Source organism: Agelaius phoeniceus, chromosome 9 (genome assembly GCF_051311805.1).
Source record: "Agelaius phoeniceus isolate bAgePho1 chromosome 9, bAgePho1.hap1, whole genome shotgun sequence".
Classification (NCBI taxonomy): domain Eukaryota; kingdom Metazoa; phylum Chordata; class Aves; order Passeriformes; family Icteridae; genus Agelaius; species Agelaius phoeniceus.
Window position 1 is genome coordinate 19,977,246 of NC_135273.1, and position 12,230 is coordinate 19,989,475.

Sequence of the window (12,230 nt, forward strand, 5' to 3'; positions counted from 1 at the left end):
CAAAGCAATAATTCATTCATAGAAATAATGCTACTTTTAGATGAAACAATTACCTCTGCTCACCATGCAGGAAGCATAGCAGAGTTAGTATAAACATCAGTCTGCCCAGATCCACATCCCAGCATGCTCTGTATGAGAACCAATATTTATGGTTGTCTCCAGGGAAGGCTGAAACCACATCCGTTTTCCTGCCTTTCTGTTAGAGATTCCCCCTCGAGCAGCAAGGAAAGCTGAATAGCACAAATATTCATGCCTCCTTACAACCTACAGTCTGCTTACCAATGTAAATCACTGTTGATTTCACTTCATTTAGTATACTAGTTTGCAAAATGCAAAAAGAAGAAGTAAACACACATCTCTGCTGCTATCCCTGATGTGTGAATAGGCTTGTCTGATACAAAGCCTGGGCTGGGAACTAGGGATAACAGCAACTATGAAATGTAACTCACCACTGCCAGGAATAAAGAAGGAAGGGTAGATAGTAAATGTATATTAAGAAACACACACATTAGGTTGTATTCAGACAAATTTCTTAGTTAGGATACACAGCTAGACAGACACAGAGGCAGAATTCACACAGAAAAATTTAATTATTTTTTCCATGCATTGATGCTTACTAAATGAAATTATTTAACTCCAGTCCAACGTTAAGTCTAAATGGTAAGATCTGACATAGATTTGATAGATGGCTGTGCACCTTTATTGTTTCACTCAATAACATTAACAGCAGTCTGCTGTAGTGAGATGCCTCTGCAGTTAGACTTGTAAGTATTGACACCCCTCATCTTTAATCATGTCATTTATCAGGCTGAACTAGTCAGCCAATCACTCTGAGCTCTTGCTGTACCAAGTGAACAGAGAGGATCTTCCAGAGAGTGGTGCAACTTTTTTCTACACTACCTTCCTCATACTTCTCTGTACTCAAGAACTTCAAGAAGAGGTTGAGGAGACCAACTAGCAAAGTTTGATGCCTGTGCTGGATGACTGAACAAATCCTCATATGTGTCTCTGAGGGGAATGAAGTCACATTGCTTTCAACTAGCAATGCAAGACCAGGACCTCCAAGGGCCTTGTACAAGCAGCCTCACCAGTCAGATATTCTCAGTGCACACGGGGCAGAAACACGACACAGAGAAAGCAGAAGGTGATGCTCAGAGAGAAAAGCACACATAAGGAGTATCAAGGATCTGGCACAGGAGCCATCTCAGACCATGCTTACAGAGCTCCAATAATATGATTTTTTTACAAGCCCCAAGACTTCTTTCAAAACCCACGAAGATCCCAAGCAATGAGCCTAGATGAACCAGGATAGTTTTTTAACAAAACTAGAATAGTCCTAGGAAAACACAAGCTGAAACAAATTAGAGTTTTCTGTTGAGAATGGTTTAATAGCTTCTCCATCTTCAACAGGTCAAGATCAGTAAAAGGACACATTTGAAAGGCTTACTGCTAGTACTGGAAAGATATTTTCTATAAAGATGTCCAGAGTATGCATCAAGAGAGAGTCAATATTCCAGTGGCAAGGTCAAGCCTGGTTTTCCTGCAACACAAGAAGCTGCCCTGCTGGCATTAACTGCAGTTTGTTTGCTTTCCCAACTTGCCTTGTCCTTGTGAGTTGGCAAAAGGATGAAGCTGGCCAGAGTCCCAGCTACCAAAAGCTGCCCAAAGCAGAGAACTGCTATCACAAGGACTAAGAGCAAGACTGAAAGGGGGAGGAGAGAGTAAATGGCACAAAACCCAAAGGACAGAAACTTCTCTGGTGCTGAGAATTGTTACAAGCAAGGCTGTAACCTGGCACATAGCCAGGGAGCTCAGCAAGACAAGAGAATACAAAGGTTATGACTCGTCTGTGCCCCAGTCTAGAAGTAACACCAAAATGCTCAAACTTTGCTTGGAAATATGTACCCCTTTAGCTCCTGGAGGACCATAAGAAGCTATTTTTGCTGAAAAATCTATGCAGGACTCACAGGAAGATTCAGTTTAGACAAACTTTATACCCTCTGCTGTGAGAGTACTTCACTTTCTGTCAATGGCAGCAAAATTAGGGAGCTGAGAGTGTCAGAGAGAAAGGACACCATACCAAGAAGTTTTCAACATGTTTTAATTTTACTTCTGTTAGTAGTCAGCTGTGTGCTGGCTTTATCTATTTCTAAGAGGTTGATTTCCACCACAGAAGCAAAGTGTGATGAAATAGTTTCTAATAATACAAAAGGTACTTGGATACTGCCTGCATAAGGAGCCAGCAACCAGCACCAATGATAACTGAGCTGCTCAGTGAGCTACAAAAAGCAAATTCCACACAGAAACTTTGAATGAATGCAGCAGGTGAGAAAATCAAGCAAATGGAGAGAAAACAAAAAAAAAACCACAAAACCAAACCAAACCAAAATCTCACCCCATGGCTAATAAAGAGGTTTCCCTGCAGAGTGTAGACCTTTCTTCCTTCTTCTTTTTTTTCCCCTTTAATTTTTATAACTAAGGCTTTCCCTGACTCTAGACACACTTTGAGTTTAAAGACAAATAAATCACTGTGGCTTAGTACTTCTGCCTCAGTCTGTCCTGGTACCCAAACCTGGTATAAGAGGCTTTTCAGAATGACCTGGGAAGGGAATAGCAAGAACACCATGGGGATGAGACTAAAATACCAAAGTAATAAGGTCTACAATTTTACAGATGTTTCTGGAGGCTGTTTCATTCCATGCTAAGGACTGATACGCTGGCTGACAATATTACGGTAGTGCAGAATCAAGCTCTCTTGCTTCTTCTCCCTTTTTCAGATCAACAGCCAGGCACATCTTAAATGAGTTGGACACAGGCCACACTCAAACCACATCCCTATGGAGGAAGGAATGCTGCCAAAAGAAAACAGGAGATGTGAGAAACAGGAGAAAATTTCTTGTTGCAGACAGTGGCCAGGCATGATCCAGAAGGACAAATCTAAGAATACACTTATGAGCCCTGATGAGGACACCTAGTCCCAACAAACCCACTGTAGACACAAACATCAGCTCAGCATGCTGCTATTCTTGCAGTAATTTTCCACACTTCACAGCCTGAGCTCACACACAACCAAGCAGACAGCACAGCTTCCAGTACCCCTTAGGCAGCAATGGAAAACGCTCTCCAAGTGATCTCACACCTGTACACAACAGGAGGGCAGCACACACACACACACATGGCCTCCAGTTCAAGAACTGGAGGTGCCAAGCAAAAGAAACATAGGAGTCTCACATTGTTTTCAAGGTAAAAAGAAAAAGGGCCTGACCCTGCTTGACTTCATCATGTTGTTTGTACAGCACAGTGCTTTGGGCACTGAGCTGCAAAATCAAAGCAAGTACAATGGCAATGAAAATATAATCAAACACATCAGTGTGGGACCAGCTTTGCAATGGAAAAGTTAGGAGCTGGAAACTAAGATCAACAAACAATCCTGAGATCTAAAGGCCATTTAGAAAACAACAAATTCAAGCAGCTCTGTAAGACTAGTAGGATAAAAACATTATATTTCCCATTGTCCACATAAGAACAGGCAGTCCCTTTTCAAGGAATGTAAATGGGCAAGACACATGAGGGGGGAAAAAGATGCACAGATGAGGAGTGATTTGACCTGATCACACCAGAATCAGTGCCAGGAACAAACTGTGACTCCAGCTTTCCTAGCACAATGCTCTTCCCATGGTCTATACTGCCTCCAAGGCTGAAAACTGACACCCACCTTTTGAAAGTGTTTCACTGAAAACTGTTTGTCACCATCCCGCCTGCTGGAGCTTACAACTGCCTGCAGAGCTCATAGCAGAGGTGTTCAAGTGAGCACTTCATAATCCACAGAAGGCTGAATCTACCAAGGTAAATTGAACAACCAGTGACAATAAATCAAGCTGATCTATTTTCACGATACTCACATGGACCCTTCAGCTGGGAAAGCTACAAGTGAGGCCAACCATCAGTATTGATAAAGCAACAAGAAGCAGCGTGGAAGGGAAGACAAGGGTCCCTGTTTTTAACCTGAGCAACTGTTTGCTAAGTTGATGCTTGTCCTTGGTCTCAGATATAGTTATGCCCTTCCACCCTGGAAGTCCTAAAACTTGTCATTCAGCTTAGGAGAGATATCAAGATCTTTTGAAAATTTCTTACCTATCTAACAATTATATCATTTATCTTACTGCTTACGCAGGTGCAGTGATCTGAGAAAACACAAAGCCTAACATTTTCAAAGTCTATCTTTAACATTTTCCAGGGTTCCACTATCACTGTCAGCCCCAGAGAGGTGAGATGTGACTCTGCCCAGGGTAACACCATCCACATATTGAGGTTACTCTCAACTGACCCCAACCTAAGGGAGATTAGAGTCAACCCCTCCCCCTCCCGCCTCTTTCACCACCTCTATATTTAACTGCAGATTAACTCATTTCCTCTATCCACATGTAAGATTAAAGTGCACCAAGTGCTGTCAGCTCAAGCAGAGCCTCAATGCATCCTCATGCAAATCACCACTCAGTGCATGTTTTAAAGTATGTCAAGGAGGAGAATGAGTCACACCTTCATACTCACAGAACCACACACTTGCTTCTCAAGAAATAAAATTGGCTGGCAGCCCAGGTGCCCAGAATAGTAAGAGATATCTCCAATTCTAATCTTTCCCTGTCTGTTACATAAATCTCAGCAACATAAGAAGTGCCACTATTTACCAATGCATTTGAATGAAATGTGGGTCAGTGACCAAAGCAAAGGGTCAAACACAGTGACCTGGCCTTCAGGCACTGCATTGATTACACTTCTCTAGGAGGAAACAATAGCTTCTCATTCCAGGAAGAGGGGAAAATAATGCAACAAAATCTCACCGAGATCTCATGCTCGCTAGGTTTGCTTCAAAGAGGCTGAGAACTACAAAACTGACTAGAAAAAATGAAACACCAGCAGGGAAGAGAGAGAGAAATAGAAAGCACCAAAAGACTTCTCAGCCTGCAATGCCACTCATGAAGGGCTTTGCACAAGGATGAAAATGCTTCCCTCAGACTGGAGCTCTCCACTCACTGTGAGGCAGACTCCCAGGAAGGAGAGAGGTGCTCTACACTCTGAGGGGGCAGCAGCCACAGCCCCAGGGCTGCAGGGATCCCACCCTTGTCTGCTCACAGCACTGCTGTGCTCCCACCCTCGAGGGCCACAGCCAGCACCTGCCACTCCCATGGAAAGCAGGTGCCTTTTGCATTTGTACCCCCCCTCTGCATCTCAAGTCACTACACCAGAAGACAGCATTTTATTTCTATCTGACCTCTCTGGAAATCACTTGGAAACCTGCTTTATAAGATCTTTATCACAGCTTGAAGAAAACATTAGGAAGTTGTAAATAAAGCTGGGACTTTAAATCCAGCCACATGAGTTAACACCATAGGGAATATAATTTTTCACAGCTAGCAACTATGGTATTTTACTTCAATGAACACAGAAAGGGTTAAGCATGCAAAATTGAGAACAGGAGTAAGTTTCTTACCTTAAATTTTATATCAGTAATCCTTTAAAGTAAAAGCACTTGTTTTCCTCATCTCCCTAATCTCTCTTGGTCTAACACTTCAAGCAATGAGGTTCCCCTTAAATTCCAGTGGCTAAAAAAAGAGGCCTCCCTATTTTTGCCAAGAATAATAGAAAATCATAGTGGACGGCAAGCAGGGAAACATGCAGAAGAGCTACTGGCATTTGCTTCAGCTGAACAGCTGGAATAAGTTGTCAATTCCCCTTACTGTATCCTCCAACTGCACTGCCTGGCAAAGGGGGCTACTAAAAAAGAAAAAAAGGAAAGAAAATGCTTATGACAAGCTTATAACACAATTCAAAAGCAATCACTGCATCTCCATTATTCAAGAAACTCTGAAACGACAAACAGATGGAAATGAGAAAAGAAACAGGAGAATGACAAAGAGGATTCAGCCATAGATTGCAGGAGCAATGGGGCATGGCAGGCAGATGCACCATTGCCAGAGCAGAATCTGTCTGATCCAACACAGGGAATGTATTGCCTGTGAATGAAATCAAAACATGCTGTGCAAAGAGAGACACAACTGCTAATACTTGGTGCTGCCACACATATACCAAAAGAGAGACAAACATATACCAAAATATAGAGAACAAAGGGTAAAGTGGCTGAAACCTCCCATGAAAAGAAAGATCTACCTTGCAGGGATCAAAAACTACCAAGGTGGTGGTGATTCTCTTTCAGCTCAGGCATTCCCAGAGGGCTATATCGATTGCCATGATTTTCCACTTATTTAAGAATGTATTTTAGGGTGAACATGCATTAGTTTTGTTTTCTGGCAGTATGAGGTCACTACATAAAATTTATGGCAAACTTAGGACACATCTAAAAATCAATAGCAGGCTTCCAGTGAGCTGAGAAGCTGAAACATTGAACAGATGGAAGGGAGAAAAAGAACAATGCACTGTATGGGGTCACTATCAGTTCACAGAAAAGACACACAGTCCATGAGCTGTGTAATAGATGTGAAAGGCCTCTCTGCTCTCTGTACATTTGGCTCCATGTTGCAATGAAACTGCAAGCAGGTCTCATGGAAGTCAGTCAGATTTCTTGCTTCTATCCCTGTCCGCCAATGTGCTTACACACCACCATCCCCTGTGTTTGCACACATGCTTATTTTATTTTTCTGCTGAGAATTTAAAAATGGAGTTCTTTTTGTTGCTCTTGTAATTCAGAAATTGGACCCTGAAAACATGGTCTATTCTTGGCAAAACAAAGGGCAAAAGACTCTTGATCATGTCTACAGGAAAAGAATACTTCCTGTTCTAAAAAACAAATTAATGCTTTGTGTTTCTTTTAGCCTCATATTGTTTTGATGTCTTTATAAATAACAGAAGAAATGAAAATTGACTGTAACTACTATGAGACAAATTCTCATCAGATTCCCTTCCAATTCTGTATTTTGTACCTGAACAGTGCAAGTGGCCAAGCAGCTGGCAAAGTTACATCAGGTATAATTGTGGCAATGCTAACTGTCAGGCATCCTTAAAAGGGGTGAAAACAACTAACAGAGAAACATCTTCTGCTCAGACAGCCTTTCTGCAAGTCTAACCCCCAATCAGTCATCAGCTCTCAGAGGGTCAGTGTTTGGCCCAGAGCATGGCAAGTCACAGCTACTTCACACTGCAGGGTGCTGCTACAGGATGCTGAAGGGAGAACACAGGAGACAATCTCAAGGCTGCTATTTCTGCTGGATAATGCACAACCCTGCCTAGGGTGGCAGGATCTTACAAACATCATTTAAGACAATTCCTCCTTGTCTTAAGCATAGGAAAGGAATAATAGAAGGAGCAGCCTGAACCAGGTACGTGGAAGCTGTGGAAGTCCAGAGACCACACCATTACCTGGGCTGGGATTCATAATGAACCAGGCAAAAGCCACAGAAAGAATCAGGCAGACTCTTGAAGCAGCAGCCCAGAAAACCTGACTCGTTAACCAATGTATAATTAAATAATACCAAGGAACCTTGTAAGATTAGACAACTGAATTAAATCAGTGCTTAAGAGAAAAGGTGACAAATTTACACTGAGGTTACAAAGAAGGATTAAAGGAATATTTAGCTGAAAAAGATGGAAGCATAGAAGAAAAGCTGATTAATTTCAGGCTGCAAGTGAATTAATGAATGAATAATTGTGAAGCAAAAGTGGGAAGCACTGATTTATCCTGCTCTATGCTAGAAGAAGGCACTAGGTGTAACACATATTATTTTATAAAAATAAATTTTTAAAGTTGGCATGAAAATCAGCCTGAAGAATTTATTACCACAGGGCAAGAAGGGAACACTGTAGGGAAATATCTTTACTGGCTTTCAAAAATGATTAGACAATTATATTAACACAAATAATAGCTACAGCTGGCAGAGCTACATGAAGAGTTTCAAGAATAATCAGCCTAAAGGCACCTCTCCTCCATTTGCAGCCCTGTACTTGTGCCTTCAGGCAAGGTCTGCTCTTTCTGAGTCACTGCTGGAATTAAACAGGCTGTAAAATTCCTATTTGGCCCTTACATGGTTTTGTGTGTGATGGATGCTCCAACCATAGATTTGGATTCTCAGTAGTTTTGGGATGCGCCCAGGCCAGTGAGCAAGGCTGAAGCTTTGTCTGGTAGGACTGCTAATTCTACTCCTTTAGTGAGCTGGAAAGCTCATGAGCCCAGCAGCAAGCTGCTTACTTTAGCTCAAGCATCGTCCCACTAAAGTCTGCCCTAGCTGTGACTCAGTCTGCTCTTGTGAATGAAGATGAGCACCAAAAAGATCCATCTTTGGTCTTCATACTCAGACCTCCCCGAAGTCCAGGAGATTTGACAGATTCATTTCTCATATAATGGTCATAAAAACCACCCTGTCTTCAACAAAGCCCCCATGCTAAAAAAACAGCCCAGATTTTTAAAATCCACTCTTCCAAAAACTTAAATAATTCCAAAATGTCACTGCAAAAATACTGAATTCTTCACACATAGCTCTAGTTATGTAACAACATTCAGTCTTTAACCAAAAATCACCTGGGGAATTCTTGAAGCTTGAACCTATTCAGAATTGCCCTCAACAGAGTTGCTCTAAACCCTATACAATCCCCCAGTTAGTTAAGGATGGACACAGCAAAAAGTGCCACCTCCTGGTCTGATAACACTGTAGGGCACTGCACATCTAGTGTGGTGTTGTCAGCTCCTACAATGTGTGATGTTTTCATACAGCCACACCTGATGGAAATGAGAGATTGCATGAGATTCAGCTTCCCTGCAAGATAAATAAAAAAACAAGCCCCAAAATAAAAAACTCATGGAGAAGAAAAAAAGCTTGGAGAACCAGGAAAGATCAGAACAAGAAGGCAAAGAAAAGTAATTCTAATATATATTCTTGAATAACAAGCAGAGATAGTTTAATTTGGGATGAGGGGAGCCCACATTCTGATTGAAGAACATCTGAAGTGGCAATACCACAAACATAGAATACAGAACTTCACAGGGTCCCCCAGGCATTCACTCTTAGGAAATACAGATCCTGCTTTAGACACAGTTCCATAATACCAAGGACAAAGAAGGGGAAAGTCAAAAAGAAGCTGAAATGCTAAAAAGCTAAATACTTGGTGAGGTTTCTCAGGAGTCACTGCCATCCTCTGACCATCACATGAGTGCTCTGGGTGCTGTGACAAGGTGATGTACTCAGTTGAGGATCCCCCAGCAGAGCTCAGTCACTTCTGCCTGTGCACACTGAGAGCCAGAGCAGCAAACACATCAGACTTCTGCTACATACTGCCAGGTGTTGGCAGAGCTGGAAAAAGCCCAACCTGAACAAAATCAGAGGTTTTCTTCAGCTTCTTAGCCCTCAGCCTCTGCTGTCCAGTGTCATTTCAACAGCTCAACAGGAGGAAGAGCTGAATCCTCACAGGGGACACTTGCTTTCCCATCTGTCTTTCATGAACATACTTGATCAGAAATTCTGTCCTCCCCTGATGCAGGAGGATGTGCCTTGGTCAGCCAGAGAAACATGAGAATGGGATGTTGAGCTCAGCAAAAAGAGGCATAAGTGTCAAAGCAGTAGTTCTCCTTGGTCCAGCTCCTTTCACAGTTTACTCTGCATCAGGCATGAAACAGAATTCGATCCTGCCTTGCAGGAGGGTTTCCTTCCCTGGCAAGTCAGGGGATACTAACCCACAGCAGGTCAAATGTGGACTGAATGCACAAGGTGCAGCCATGCCAACTCTTGTGCCTTGACTGTGATTCCCACAATAGCTGGGTTTTCCTGCAAAATCCACATCTCATGCAGTAACCAGGAATCTTAGGTTTCAACTACACAAAAACCCAAGGTTCTGGGAATGCCTACTCTGCACAAGGTGGGGTTACACAAAGACTTGTGAGCAAGCTCTGCGCTAGCTGTTAACTGGCTATGGCAGCATCATGCTCCTGGGCACAAAGAAGGCTGCTGCCAGTCCCAGTTGAGATCAGCTATGTGTTTCATGTGGGTATTTCCAGTGCAAATCTACACCTGGCCAAGGCATTTTTCACCTCTTACATTCATACAGGCTGACTTCCCTTAAAGACACTTTTTATTGCCTCTGAAGGCCCAGGCTGGGCATCATCCTTCAGAGCCAACAGCCACCTTCATTTTCTGCAAAAGTGAGCACTGTGCTTCAACTGCAGAAGAACTGCAATGGCTCCGTCCTCTTGCAGAGTAGGTACAGCCATAAAGGGCTAATAATTTATTTTTCTTTTTAATTAGTGTACCATATAAATATTTAAGGACCTCAGGCCTCTTTGTGACTACAGAAAATAAGTCTGAAAAACATTATCAAAAAACTCAGAAGAAATAAAAAAACAAAATTGCAGAGATAGATCCCAGTACTATTTAAAAATCCACATACCTAGTAACGGATTACAACCTTGCTATTGCATTGAAAGTCCTTCTATTCATTGGGATTCTATCAAAATGCAGAGAAACAAACACTTCATAGCTAAACATCTCACAAAATGTGAGATATAATGGTAACACAGTTAAGAAAGGAGCACATCTGCTCAGGTTGTACAGAACATCCCTTAAAATTTCTCTGTCTACATGAATATCAATGCCTCCTCGTCCTGTACTTGTATGTTGGCCCCTTTACAATTTAGATGGTCAAAGGGTACAACAACAGCATTACCTACTTTTTAGGTATCTAGGTACCTACTCCAAGAGTTACTTGCCAAAATAGATGCTATCCTTGAATCTGAATAAGTGGGCTTTTCTTGTCTTTCCCGTGAGATAATATTAAAGTTCGTATCTGTGAACAAGCCAAGCTTTGATTAGTCTCCTCTTGTTTACAGCTTTGCATAAAATGCAAGGTCATCAAGTCAAGTTGTTTTTCAAATGCTGTAATCATACTAAACTTTCAGAGTTAATTCTATAAACTAGATTCTCTGGGCTTTCAGAGGTTCCCTAATATGGTCATTAAATATCTAAGAGATGAGGACACCTCACTAAACCCCAAATGAACTATAAACTCTTTAGACTTCTCATGGAAAAAAAAAAAAGTTAGAGACAAAAGATATGGCAAATTACAAACTGGCACCAAGACACAACTAAGGCACATGCCTGATGAGAGCAGCAAAGATGTCCAGGATAGCACAGACAGGGCTGTCAAATATGGTTACAGAATTTTGAAATGAAAAAGGGATACTATTTGGAAGACTAAGGTAAGATTACCCAATACCCTGGTGCTTTTACAAATGGTCCTGAGGTGACATTACTCCATTTTTCCCACATGTAAAAATCAGAAAAGTATTAAAACCTGAGAGAAGTACATCAGTAACTCTTTTGGCATTAGACATCCAGACCAAATTCAACTTCTTTCTTATTTAGTGCTGTATAAGATTCCAGCTACTCATCCTGATGTCTCTGCAAATATTTATACATTTAATACAAGTCAAAACTTCAGCCTCAGATAGTGTTGCCATTTATAAGACCACATCTTGATTAGATGAATTTTCTATTAACTCTGATGGATTTTACAGAGCCTCTTCTCCTTCAGACCCAGGAACTGAAGTTTAACATGGACTTCATGGAACTTCACCAGACAGACCAAATCAGTGCTGTGGAGAATCAAGTGTCCTTTCACCCATCTGTCATCTATCACACCTGCTCTTTTTAACGCTGGCTGAGAATTTAGCAGACCCTGCCCATGTAAGCAGCTTACCTGCCCTAGTGAAGGGGCTGCTTAGCAGAGCTTGGCCATGCATTCCAAAGCAGAGAATGCTTTGGCTCAAGCAGACCATTTCCTCTTGATGGTAAGGGCTGAAAAGACCTTTGGAACCTGACTACATAGTAAAAGCGACCCATGTTTCAGAAGACCAGCAACTCATCTGCTTTGTATTTGGCTATAATATATGAAATATTTTTTTCTATCCACCCATTCAGATAAGACAGGGCTTGGCTTGATTAGAGCACAGCTCAGCTAGCTATTGTGATGCTGGGCCAAAACGTTTTCAACAAGTTGTTCAAACATTATTAGTTTTGTCCTGAAAGGAGCAAGGTACTCACTTGTCTTGGGGGTTATACACTGAACAGATGTTCAAACACTAACAAAGACCTGCAGCATCCAATTCCTAAGCCAGGATCTTGGGAACTTCCATTGCACCGTACTGCTGTTCTCAGCTAGCATAAGCCAGCACTTTCACCACATTTCCCTGTAACTGGAGTAAACAGAACTGCTCCCATCATGACAGGAGT

At 41.9% G+C, this 12,230-nt stretch overlaps 1 protein-coding gene across 6 annotated transcripts in view; it reads right to left on the reverse strand.

The window, feature by feature from the left end:
• Positions 1-12,230, reverse strand: part of SORBS1 (sorbin and SH3 domain containing 1) — a 157,649-nt gene that overhangs the window by 80,255 nt on the left and 65,164 nt on the right. The window lies entirely within an intron of this gene.